The 11,117-nt window shown below is 63.1% G+C and overlaps 3 non-coding genes across 3 annotated transcripts; all 3 read right to left on the bottom strand.

The window, feature by feature from the left end:
* Positions 1 to 701: 701 nt before the first annotated feature.
* On the bottom strand, positions 702 to 820 carry LOC142875710 (5S ribosomal RNA). The gene has a single exon (XR_012923009.1). It is a non-coding gene; the product is annotated as a 5S ribosomal RNA (ribosomal RNA).
* Positions 821 to 4,579: 3,759 nt separating this feature from the next.
* On the bottom strand, positions 4,580 to 4,698 carry LOC142875709 (5S ribosomal RNA). Its single transcript, XR_012923008.1, has one exon. It is a non-coding gene; the product is annotated as a 5S ribosomal RNA (ribosomal RNA).
* A 3,756-nt stretch (positions 4,699 to 8,454) lies between these two features.
* Positions 8,455 to 8,573, bottom strand: LOC142875708 (5S ribosomal RNA). Its single transcript, XR_012923007.1, has one exon. It is a non-coding gene; the product is annotated as a 5S ribosomal RNA (ribosomal RNA).
* Positions 8,574 to 11,117: the final 2,544 nt, after the last annotated feature.

Here is an 11,117-nt window from a genome sequence, read left to right as displayed (position 1 = left end):
GGCTGAGGCAGCAGGATTGCTTGAGCCCGGAGATTGAGGTTGCTGTGAGCTAGGCTGACGCCATGGCACTCACTCTAGCCTGGGCAGCAAAACGAGACTCTGTCTCAAAAAAAAAAAAAAAAAAAAGAACACAGGGGGGAGGGCGGCACGGGCAACACATGTCACCTGAATACTTGTACTCCCATCATCTGCTTGAAAAGAGAGAGAAAAGAAAATGCAATCCTAGAGGTAAGAGACACTTTTTAAAAATAATGAATCCGAAGAGAAAAGTAAAAGGAGGCCTGTGGAGCAGGTCTGGGTGTGACTCCGGATCCCCCAACATCAGGTGCCACCACCAAAGATTCCTGCGTGTAGCCCATAGAACCCCAAAAGCAACGGGACGAGTTCTGGTCACATACTCCCTCAAAATGACATCCTGGCCTTCTTCTGGAACTCCCTCCCCTCTCAGACTCTCAAGGTTTCCTCCAGCGTGTCGGTTCCCACAGAGCAGACCTTTGGTCTGAGACCTGACAGTCCAGATGCCACGCATGCTGCCGCGTGGCGGCGGTGTCGCGGCTTGGGACAAGAGGAGGCCCCACGGTGCGGGCTGGGGCGCCAGGCACCGCGCGGGCGCTGAGGGTGGGGGTGACCCCCACCCCGGGCCGCCGCCGCGCTCCCAGAAAGGGGACAGAACAAGAGGCAAAAAAAAAAAAAAAAGCAGCAGCCTGTGGCACCCGGTATTCCCAGGCGGTCTCCCATCCAAGTACTAACCAGGCCCGACCCTGCTTAGCTTCCGAGACCAGACGAGATCGGGGGCGTTCAGGGTGGTGTGGCCCTAGACGGCGGCGGAGGGCGCCCCTGCCCCGCTCGAGAAGCCGAGCCTCTCTGGGCTTCCCCGCCGCCGCCTCCCGCCCCAGGCCCCGCGCCGGGCCGGGCCGGTTGAGTTCGCCGGCCGGGTCCCGCGGGCTCCCAGGGACGGGGGTGATGGGCGGGGCGGGGCGGGGTGGGGGGCTGTCTCTCTATACACACACACACACACTCACACTCACTCACACAAGATGCGCCTCCACGGCTGGACTCGCCAAGGTGGAGCCCTCCCAGCCCCCCTCGTCTCCTCGCCAGGCCTCCTTCACCTACCCGCTGCCCACCCCCAGCGCGTTGCTGCCGCTGACTGCGCACGCGCGGGACGCTCGCCCTTTGACCCCAGCCAGGGGCCGCCCTCCCCCACAACCCCTTTCAGCTGCGCCCCCCCCCTCGCCCTGTGGGTGGGCTGCCGCCTATTCCCCCGGGCCAGGGCTGGGGCACAGCCAGTGTATGGGGCGTCTCTCTCTGGGGATGTGTCCCATGGGTGGGGTGGGGTGGCGTGGTTTGGGGGGCGCTGAAGAAATCAGTCCCCTCCATCTCCTACCTCTGGAAAACGCCCAAGCCCGTGGAGAACTGCCGGCACCGCTTCGTGGGGGCCGGGACCCTCCTCAGTGTCCTCCTGTGGCCCAGTCTAAGGGGCCTGGGCCTGGCCGGGGCTGCATTGGACCCCGACCACCCTGGCGTGTGGACTCGCTAAAAATCGGCCATTAGATATTGGATTCCAGCTTCCTTGAGGTCATTTCACTAATGAGTGCACCGGAAAGAGTTTCCTAATCCATCTGTGAGGGTGGCAACTGAAAGAGAATTTGAAAGCTGACAGAATAGGCGAGGGAAGGCATAGGAGATTTCCACACCCAGCAAGGAAGACTTTCCCGAAATGGAAGAAAGAAACGAGCAAACAGAGACACCGGTAGCCCGCCCGGAAGAGAGTCTGCCCCTGAGAGAAAGCACCCTGACCAGGTTCACCCGTGGGTGGGTGGCGAGCTAGCGGCATTCAGAAGAGCGAGGCCCGCAGTCTGTGCGGAAGACACCTGCGCCTGGGTGTGTGTGGCGGCGCGATTCACAAGCAGCTCTAGATGTTAAACCAAGGAGAAGCCAGGGAGTTCCCAACGCCCCAGGTGTCCTCAGCCCACGACTGGCTGCTGTGGGAATGCGAAGCCCGGCTCCTTGTCTCAGAGCGGGGTTCCCAGGAGGATCAGGCTGAAGCTGGGACTTGGCCTCAAAGTGTCCCCTCGCATGGCCACCCCCTTCCCCTTCCTGCTCCTCTACTCCTGGTGCCCCTCCATCCAGGGGCCAGACCTTAAAGAGTCACCGCAAGAGAATCCTGGTCCCAAAGGAGCCTTCTGGGGGACCGGTGCTGAGAGAGGTTGTGGGCATGGCCCGCTGGGGCTCTGCCCGACCCAGGGCTGAGAGATGCCACCTCCCAGCTCTGGGTCCCTGCAGGAAGTGTTGGCAAGCACAGGGCCGGTCCTCCAAAGGCCCAGGTGCAGGGAGCCCAGGCCAAGCAGCCTGTGGAAGAAGCCACTTGCCGTGCCACCCCGGGAACAGGACTGCAGGCCCCGGCCCTTCCCACCTCCTCCTCCTCCTCCTCCTCCTCGCCCCCGCCCCGCCCCCACAGGGCACAGGGCTCAGAGACACCTCAGACTCTTGCTACCCAAAGTGCAAAGGGCATCAGTTGCTCCTCCAACCCCCCCCCCCCAGCAGACCACGTTGTCCAGCCACCCCCTGGCCTCCCTGGGGTGCCCAGCAGAAAAGTGCAGACACCCACCGGACCCTCAGTCTCAGTTTTCGGAGGTTTTTGCCACTCTAAGGACCCGCAGGCCAGCTGGGCCTTCGGGCAGGACAGAGAGCCCCGGAATCCGACGTGGAGAGCTGCGTGTACGTCCCCATCAGGAGGCGGTCCCCACCTCCGCGGCTCTCCCCTCGCGGGGAGCGGCAGCCCAGCCGGCAGCCGCAGGGCCTCAGGGAAGACACCAGGCTGGGCCCCCGCGGCACAGCGGGGGCACGTCCCCCGCACTCACGCGACTTAGGGACGGCTGCTGGAGACTGCTGCGGCCACCCTGCTGCCGGGTTTCTGGAGGGCTTCCTGGAAGCAGCATCCACACCAAGCCCTTGGAAGGCCCAGGCGACGGAGGAGCCGGTCAGGCAGGGGCCGAGGACGGTGAGAGGCCGGGCGGGAAGGAGCGTGTCAGGCAGGGGCAGAGGACGGTGACCGGCCGGGCGGGGAGGAGCCGGTCAGGCGGGGGCCCAGGACAGTGACGGGCCTGGCCGGGGAGGAGTGCGTCAGGCAGGGGCAGAGGAGACGGGCTGGGTAAGGGTTAGGGTTACAGTTAGGGCACAATTCACAATCCCAAATACGTGGAAGCGACCCGAGTGCCCATCCTTCCAGGAGTGCATCAATAACACGTGGCGCGTGGACACCACGGAGTGCCATTCGGCTGTGAGGAGCAGCGGTGAGAGGGCGCCTCTCGTGTTCTCCTGGCCAGAGCTGGAACCCGTTCCAGTAAGCCAGGTATCCCAAGAATGGACACACGAGCACCACGTGAGCGCGCTCACCAGCAAATTGGTACGAACGGATGGACGCCTAAGTGGACAGAGAGGAATCACCTTCATCGGGTGGGTGTCGGGCGGGCGGGTGGGGGGAGGGGAGGGGCATACACATCCATTAGGCATGGGGTGGGTGCGCACCGACTGGGGGATGGGCGCACTTGAAGCTCTGACCCGAGGGGGGAGGCTTGGAGAGGGCAAGGCACCCGACCTTAACATTGGTACCCCCACAATACGCTGGAACAACATGAGAGGTGTATGAATAAGAACACAGGGGGGGCCGGGCGCGGTGGCTCACGCCTGTAATCCTAGCTCTCTGGGAGGCCGAGGCGGGCGGATTGCTCCAGGTCAGGAGTTCGAAACCAGCCTGAGCAAGAGCGAGACCCCGTCTCTACTAAAAATAGAAAGAAATTAATTGGCCAACTAATATATATAGAAAAACACAGCCGGGCGTGGTGGTGCATGCCTGTAGTCCCAACTACTCGGGAGGCTGAGGCAGCAGGATTGCTTGAGCCCGGAGATTGAGGTTGCTGTGAGCTAGGCTGACGCCATGGCACTCACTCTAGCCTGGGCAGCAAAACGAGACTCTGTCTCAAAAAAAAAAAAAAAAAAAAGAACACAGGGGGGAGGGCGGCACGGGCAACACATGTCACCTGAATACTTGTACTCCCATCATCTGCTTGAAAAGAGAGAGAAAAGAAAATGCAATCCTAGAGGTAAGAGACACTTTTTAAAAATAATGAATCCGAAGAGAAAAGTAAAAGGAGGCCTGTGGAGCAGGTCTGGGTGTGACTCCGGATCCCCCAACATCAGGTGCCACCACCAAAGATTCCTGCGTGTAGCCCATAGAACCCCAAAAGCAACGGGACGAGTTCTGGTCACATACTCCCTCAAAATGACATCCTGGCCTTCTTCTGGAACTCCCTCCCCTCTCAGACTCTCAAGGTTTCCTCCAGCGTGTCGGTTCCCACAGAGCAGACCTTTGGTCTGAGACCTGACAGTCCAGATGCCACGCATGCTGCCGCGTGGCGGCGGTGTCGCGGCTTGGGACAAGAGGAGGCCCCACGGTGCGGGCTGGGGCGCCAGGCACCGCGCGGGCGCTGAGGGTGGGGGTGACCCCCACCCCGGGCCGCCGCCGCGCTCCCAGAAAGGGGACAGAACAAGAGGCAAAAAAAAAATAAAAAGCAGCAGCCTGTGGCACCCGGTATTCCCAGGCGGTCTCCCATCCAAGTACTAACCAGGCCCGACCCTGCTTAGCTTCCGAGACCAGACGAGATCGGGGGCGTTCAGGGTGGTGTGGCCCTAGACGGCGGCGGAGGGCGCCCCTGCCCCGCTCGAGAAGCCGAGCCTCTCTGGGCTTCCCCGCCGCCGCCTCCCGCCCCAGGCCCCGCGCCGGGCCGGGCCGGTTGAGTTCGCCGGCCGGGTCCCGCGGGCTCCCAGGGACGGGGGTGATGGGCGGGGCGGGGCGGGGTGGGGGGCTGTCTCTCTATACACACACACACACACTCACACTCACTCACACAAGATGCGCCTCCACGGCTGGACTCGCCAAGGTGGAGCCCTCCCAGCCCCCCTCGTCTCCTCGCCAGGCCTCCTTCACCTACCCGCTGCCCACCCCCAGCGCGTTGCTGCCGCTGACTGCGCACGCGCGGGACGCTCGCCCTTTGACCCCAGCCAGGGGCCGCCCTCCCCCACAACCCCTTTCAGCTGCGCCCCCCCCCTCGCCCTGTGGGTGGGCTGCCGCCTATTCCCCCGGGCCAGGGCTGGGGCACAGCCAGTGTATGGGGCGTCTCTCTCTGGGGATGTGTCCCATGGGTGGGGTGGGGTGGCGTGGTTTGGGGGGCGCTGAAGAAATCAGTCCCCTCCATCTCCTACCTCTGGAAAACGCCCAAGCCCGTGGAGAACTGCCGGCACCGCTTCGTGGGGGCCGGGACCCTCCTCAGTGTCCTCCTGTGGCCCAGTCTAAGGGGCCTGGGCCTGGCCGGGGCTGCATTGGACCCCGACCACCCTGGCGTGTGGACTCGCTAAAAATCGGCCATTAGATATTGGATTCCAGCTTCCTTGAGGTCATTTCACTAATGAGTGCACCGGAAAGAGTTTCCTAATCCATCTGTGAGGGTGGCAACTGAAAGAGAATTTGAAAGCTGACAGAATAGGCGAGGGAAGGCATAGGAGATTTCCACACCCAGCAAGGAAGACTTTCCCGAAATGGAAGAAAGAAACGAGCAAACAGAGACACCGGTAGCCCGCCCGGAAAAGAGTCTGCCCCTGAGAGAAAGCACCCTGACCAGGTTCACCCGTGGGTGGGTGGCGAGCTAGCGGCATTCAGAAGAGCGAGGCCCGCAGTCTGTGCGGAAGACACCTGCGCCTGGGTGTGTGTGGCGGCGCGATTCACAAGCAGCTCTAGATGTTAAACCAAGGAGAAGCCAGGGAGTTCCCAACGCCCCAGGTGTCCTCAGCCCACGACTGGCTGCTGTGGGAATGCGAAGCCCGGCTCCTTGTCTCAGAGCGGGGTTCCCAGGAGGATCAGGCTGAAGCTGGGACTTGGCCTCAAAGTGTCCCCTCGCATGGCCACCCCCTTCCCCTTCCTGCTCCTCTACTCCTGGTGCCCCTCCATCCAGGGGCCAGACCTTAAAGAGTCACCGCAAGAGAATCCTGGTCCCAAAGGAGCCTTCTGGGGGACCGGTGCTGAGAGAGGTTGTGGGCATGGCCCGCTGGGGCTCTGCCCGACCCAGGGCTGAGAGATGCCACCTCCCAGCTCTGGGTCCCTGCAGGAAGTGTTGGCAAGCACAGGGCCGGTCCTCCAAAGGCCCAGGTGCAGGGAGCCCAGGCCAAGCAGCCTGTGGAAGAAGCCACTTGCCGTGCCACCCCGGGAACAGGACTGCAGGCCCCGGCCCTTCCCACCTCCTCCTCCTCCTCCTCCTCCTCCCCCCCGCCCCGCCCCCACAGGGCACAGGGCTCAGAGACACCTCAGACTCTTGCTACCCAAAGTGCAAAGGGCATCAGTTGCTCCTCCAACCCCCCCCCCAGCAGACCACGTTGTCCAGCCACCCCCTGGCCTCCCTGGGGTGCCCAGCAGAAAAGTGCAGACACCCACCGGACCCTCAGTCTCAGTTTTCGGAGGTTTTTGCCACTCTAAGGACCCGCAGGCCAGCTGGGCCTTCGGGCAGGACAGAGAGCCCCGGAATCCGACGTGGAGAGCTGCGTGTACGTCCCCATCAGGAGGCGGTCCCCACCTCCGCGGCTCTCCCCTTGCGGGGAGCGGCAGCCCAGCCGGCAGCCGCAGGGCCTCAGGGAAGACACCAGGCTGGGCCCCCGCGGCACAGCGGGGGCACGTCCCCCGCACTCACGCGACTTAGGGACGGCTGCTGGAGACTGCTGCGGCCACCCTGCTGCCGGGTTTCTGGAGGGCTTCCTGGAAGCAGCATCCACACCAAGCCCTTGGAAGGCCCAGGCGACGGAGGAGCCGGTCAGGCAGGGGCCGAGGACGGTGAGAGGCCGGGCGGGAAGGAGCGTGTCAGGCAGGGGCAGAGGACGGTGACCGGCCGGGCGGGGAGGAGCCGGTCAGGCGGGGGCCCAGGACAGTGACGGGCCTGGCCGGGGAGGAGTGCGTCAGGCAGGGGCAGAGGAGACGGGCTGGGTAAGGGTTAGGGTTACAGTTAGGGCACAATTCACAATCCCAAATACGTGGAAGCGACCCGAGTGCCCATCCTTCCAGGAGTGCATCAATAACACGTGGCGCGTGGACACCACGGAGTGCCATTCGGCTGTGAGGAGCAGCGGTGAGAGGGCGCCTCTCGTGTTCTCCTGGCCAGAGCTGGAACCCGTTCCAGTAAGCCAGGTATCCCAAGAATGGACACACGAGCACCACGTGAGCGCGCTCACCAGCAAATTGGTACGAACGGATGGACGCCTAAGTGGACAGAGAGGAATCACCTTCATCGGGTGGGTGTCGGGCGGGCGGGTGGGGGGAGGGGAGGGGCATACACATCCATTAGGCATGGGGTGGGTGCGCACCGACTGGGGGATGGGCGCACTTGAAGCTCTGACCCGAGGGGGGAGGCTTGGAGAGGGCAAGGCACCCGACCTTAACATTGGTACCCCCACAATACGCTGGAACAACATGAGAGGTGTATGAATAAGAACACAGGGGGGGCCGGGCGCGGTGGCTCACGCCTGTAATCCTAGCTCTCTGGGAGGCCGAGGCGGGCGGATTGCTCCAGGTCAGGAGTTCGAAACCAGCCTGAGCAAGAGCGAGACCCCGTCTCTACTAAAAATAGAAAGAAATTAATTGGCCAACTAATATATATAGAAAAACACAGCCGGGCGTGGTGGTGCATGCCTGTAGTCCCAACTACTCGGGAGGCTGAGGCAGCAGGATTGCTTGAGCCCGGAGATTGAGGTTGCTGTGAGCTAGGCTGACGCCATGGCACTCACTCTAGCCTGGGCAGCAAAACGAGACTCTGTCTCAAAAAAAAAAAAAAAAAAAGAACACAGGGGGGAGGGCGGCACGGGCAACACATGTCACCTGAATACTTGTACTCCCATCATCTGCTTGAAAAGAGAGAGAAAAGAAAATGCAATCCTAGAGGTAAGAGACACTTTTTAAAAATAATGAATCCGAAGAGAAAAGTAAAAGGAGGCCTGTGGAGCAGGTCTGGGTGTGACTCCGGATCCCCCAACATCAGGTGCCACCACCAAAGATTCCTGCGTGTAGCCCATAGAACCCCAAAAGCAACGGGACGAGTTCTGGTCACATACTCCCTCAAAATGACATCCTGGCCTTCTTCTGGAACTCCCTCCCCTCTCAGACTCTCAAGGTTTCCTCCAGCGTGTCGGTTCCCACAGAGCAGACCTTTGGTCTGAGACCTGACAGTCCAGATGCCACGCATGCTGCCGCGTGGCGGCGGTGTCGCGGCTTGGGACAAGAGGAGGCCCCACGGTGCGGGCTGGGGCGCCAGGCACCGCGCGGGCGCTGAGGGTGGGGGTGACCCCCACCCCGGGCCGCCGCCGCGCTCCCAGAAAGGGGACAGAACAAGAGGCAAAAAAAAAAAAAAAAGCAGCAGCCTGTGGCACCCGGTATTCCCAGGCGGTCTCCCATCCAAGTACTAACCAGGCCCGACCCTGCTTAGCTTCCGAGACCAGACGAGATCGGGGGCGTTCAGGGTGGTGTGGCCCTAGACGGCGGCGGAGGGCGCCCCTGCCCCGCTCGAGAAGCCGAGCCTCTCTGGGCTTCCCCGCCGCCGCCTCCCGCCCCAGGCCCCGCGCCGGGCCGGGCCGGTTGAGTTCGCCGGCCGGGTCCCGCGGGCTCCCAGGGACGGGGGTGATGGGCGGGGCGGGGCGGGGTGGGGGGCTGTCTCTCTATACACACACACACACACTCACACTCACTCACACAAGATGCGCCTCCACGGCTGGACTCGCCAAGGTGGAGCCCTCCCAGCCCCCCTCGTCTCCTCGCCAGGCCTCCTTCACCTACCCGCTGCCCACCCCCAGCGCGTTGCTGCCGCTGACTGCGCACGCGCGGGACGCTCGCCCTTTGACCCCAGCCAGGGGCCGCCCTCCCCCACAACCCCTTTCAGCTGCGCCCCCCCCCTCGCCCTGTGGGTGGGCTGCCGCCTATTCCCCCGGGCCAGGGCTGGGGCACAGCCAGTGTATGGGGCGTCTCTCTCTGGGGATGTGTCCCATGGGTGGGGTGGGGTGGCGTGGTTTGGGGGGCGCTGAAGAAATCAGTCCCCTCCATCTCCTACCTCTGGAAAACGCCCAAGCCCGTGGAGAACTGCCGGCACCGCTTCGTGGGGGCCGGGACCCTCCTCAGTGTCCTCCTGTGGCCCAGTCTAAGGGGCCTGGGCCTGGCCGGGGCTGCATTGGACCCCGACCACCCTGGCGTGTGGACTCGCTAAAAATCGGCCATTAGATATTGGATTCCAGCTTCCTTGAGGTCATTTCACTAATGAGTGCACCGGAAAGAGTTTCCTAATCCATCTGTGAGGGTGGCAACTGAAAGAGAATTTGAAAGCTGACAGAATAGGCGAGGGAAGGCATAGGAGATTTCCACACCCAGCAAGGAAGACTTTCCCGAAATGGAAGAAAGAAACGAGCAAACAGAGACACCGGTAGCCCGCCCGGAAAAGAGTCTGCCCCTGAGAGAAAGCACCCTGACCAGGTTCACCCGTGGGTGGGTGGCGAGCTAGCGGCATTCAGAAGAGCGAGGCCCGCAGTCTGTGCGGAAGACACCTGCGCCTGGGTGTGTGTGGCGGCGCGATTCACAAGCAGCTCTAGATGTTAAACCAAGGAGAAGCCAGGGAGTTCCCAACGCCCCAGGTGTCCTCAGCCCACGACTGGCTGCTGTGGGAATGCGAAGCCCGGCTCCTTGTCTCAGAGCGGGGTTCCCAGGAGGATCAGGCTGAAGCTGGGACTTGGCCTCAAAGTGTCCCCTCGCATGGCCACCCCCTTCCCCTTCCTGCTCCTCTACTCCTGGTGCCCCTCCATCCAGGGGCCAGACCTTAAAGAGTCACCGCAAGAGAATCCTGGTCCCAAAGGAGCCTTCTGGGGGACCGGTGCTGAGAGAGGTTGTGGGCATGGCCCGCTGGGGCTCTGCCCGACCCAGGGCTGAGAGATGCCACCTCCCAGCTCTGGGTCCCTGCAGGAAGTGTTGGCAAGCACAGGGCCGGTCCTCCAAAGGCCCAGGTGCAGGGAGCCCAGGCCAAGCAGCCTGTGGAAGAAGCCACTTGCCGTGCCACCCCGGGAACAGGACTGCAGGCCCCGGCCCTTCCCACCTCCTCCTCCTCCTCCTCCTCCTCCCCCCCGCCCCGCCCCCACAGGGCACAGGGCTCAGAGACACCTCAGACTCTTGCTACCCAAAGTGCAAAGGGCATCAGTTGCTCCTCCAAACCCCCCGCCCAGCAGACCACGTTGTCCAGCCAGCCCCCGGGCCTCCCTGGGGTGCCCAGCACAAAAGTGCAGACACCCACCGGACCCTCAGTCTCAGTTTTCGGAGGTTTTTGCCACTCTAAGGACCCGCAGGCCAGCTGGGCCTTCGGGCAGGACAGAGAGCCCCGGGATCCCATCAGGAGGCGGTCCCCACCTCCGCGGCTCTCCCCTTGCGGGGGGCGGCAGCCGGCAGCCGCAGGGCCTCAGGGAAGACACCAGGCTGGGCCCCCCCCGCGGCACAGCCGGGGCACGTCCCCCGCACGCGACTTAGGGACCGCTGCTGGAGACTGCTGCGGCCACCCTGCTGCCGGGTTTCTGGAGGGCTTCCTGGAAGCAGCGTCCACACCAAGCCCTTGGAAGGCCCAGGCGACGGAGGAGCCGGTCAGGCAGGGGCCGAGGACGGTGAGAGGCCCGGCGGGAAGGAGCATGTCAGGCAGGGGCAGAGGACGGTGACAGGCCGGGCGGGAAGGAGCCGGTCAGGCGGGGGCCCAGGACAGTGACGGGCCTGGCCGGGGAGGAGTGCGTCAGGCAGGGGCAGAGGAGACGGGCTGGGTAAGGGTTAGCGTTACAGTTAGGGCACAATTCACAATCGCAAAGATGTGGAAGCGACCCGAGTGCCCATCCATCCAGGAGTGCATTAATAAAATGTGGCGCGTGGACACCACGGAGTGCCATTCGGCTGTGAGGAGCAGCGGTGAGAGGGCGCCTCTCGTGTTCTCCTGGCCAGAGCTGGAACCCGTTCCAGTAGGCCAGGTATCCCAAGAATGGACACACGAGCACCACGTGAGCGCGCT

This window comes from Microcebus murinus, chromosome 14 (genome assembly GCF_040939455.1).
Source record: "Microcebus murinus isolate Inina chromosome 14, M.murinus_Inina_mat1.0, whole genome shotgun sequence".
Taxonomy (NCBI): Eukaryota; Metazoa; Chordata; class Mammalia; order Primates; family Cheirogaleidae; genus Microcebus; species Microcebus murinus.
The sequence above is the reverse complement of the archived record's forward strand: the minus strand, read 5'-3'. Positions and strand labels throughout refer to the sequence as shown.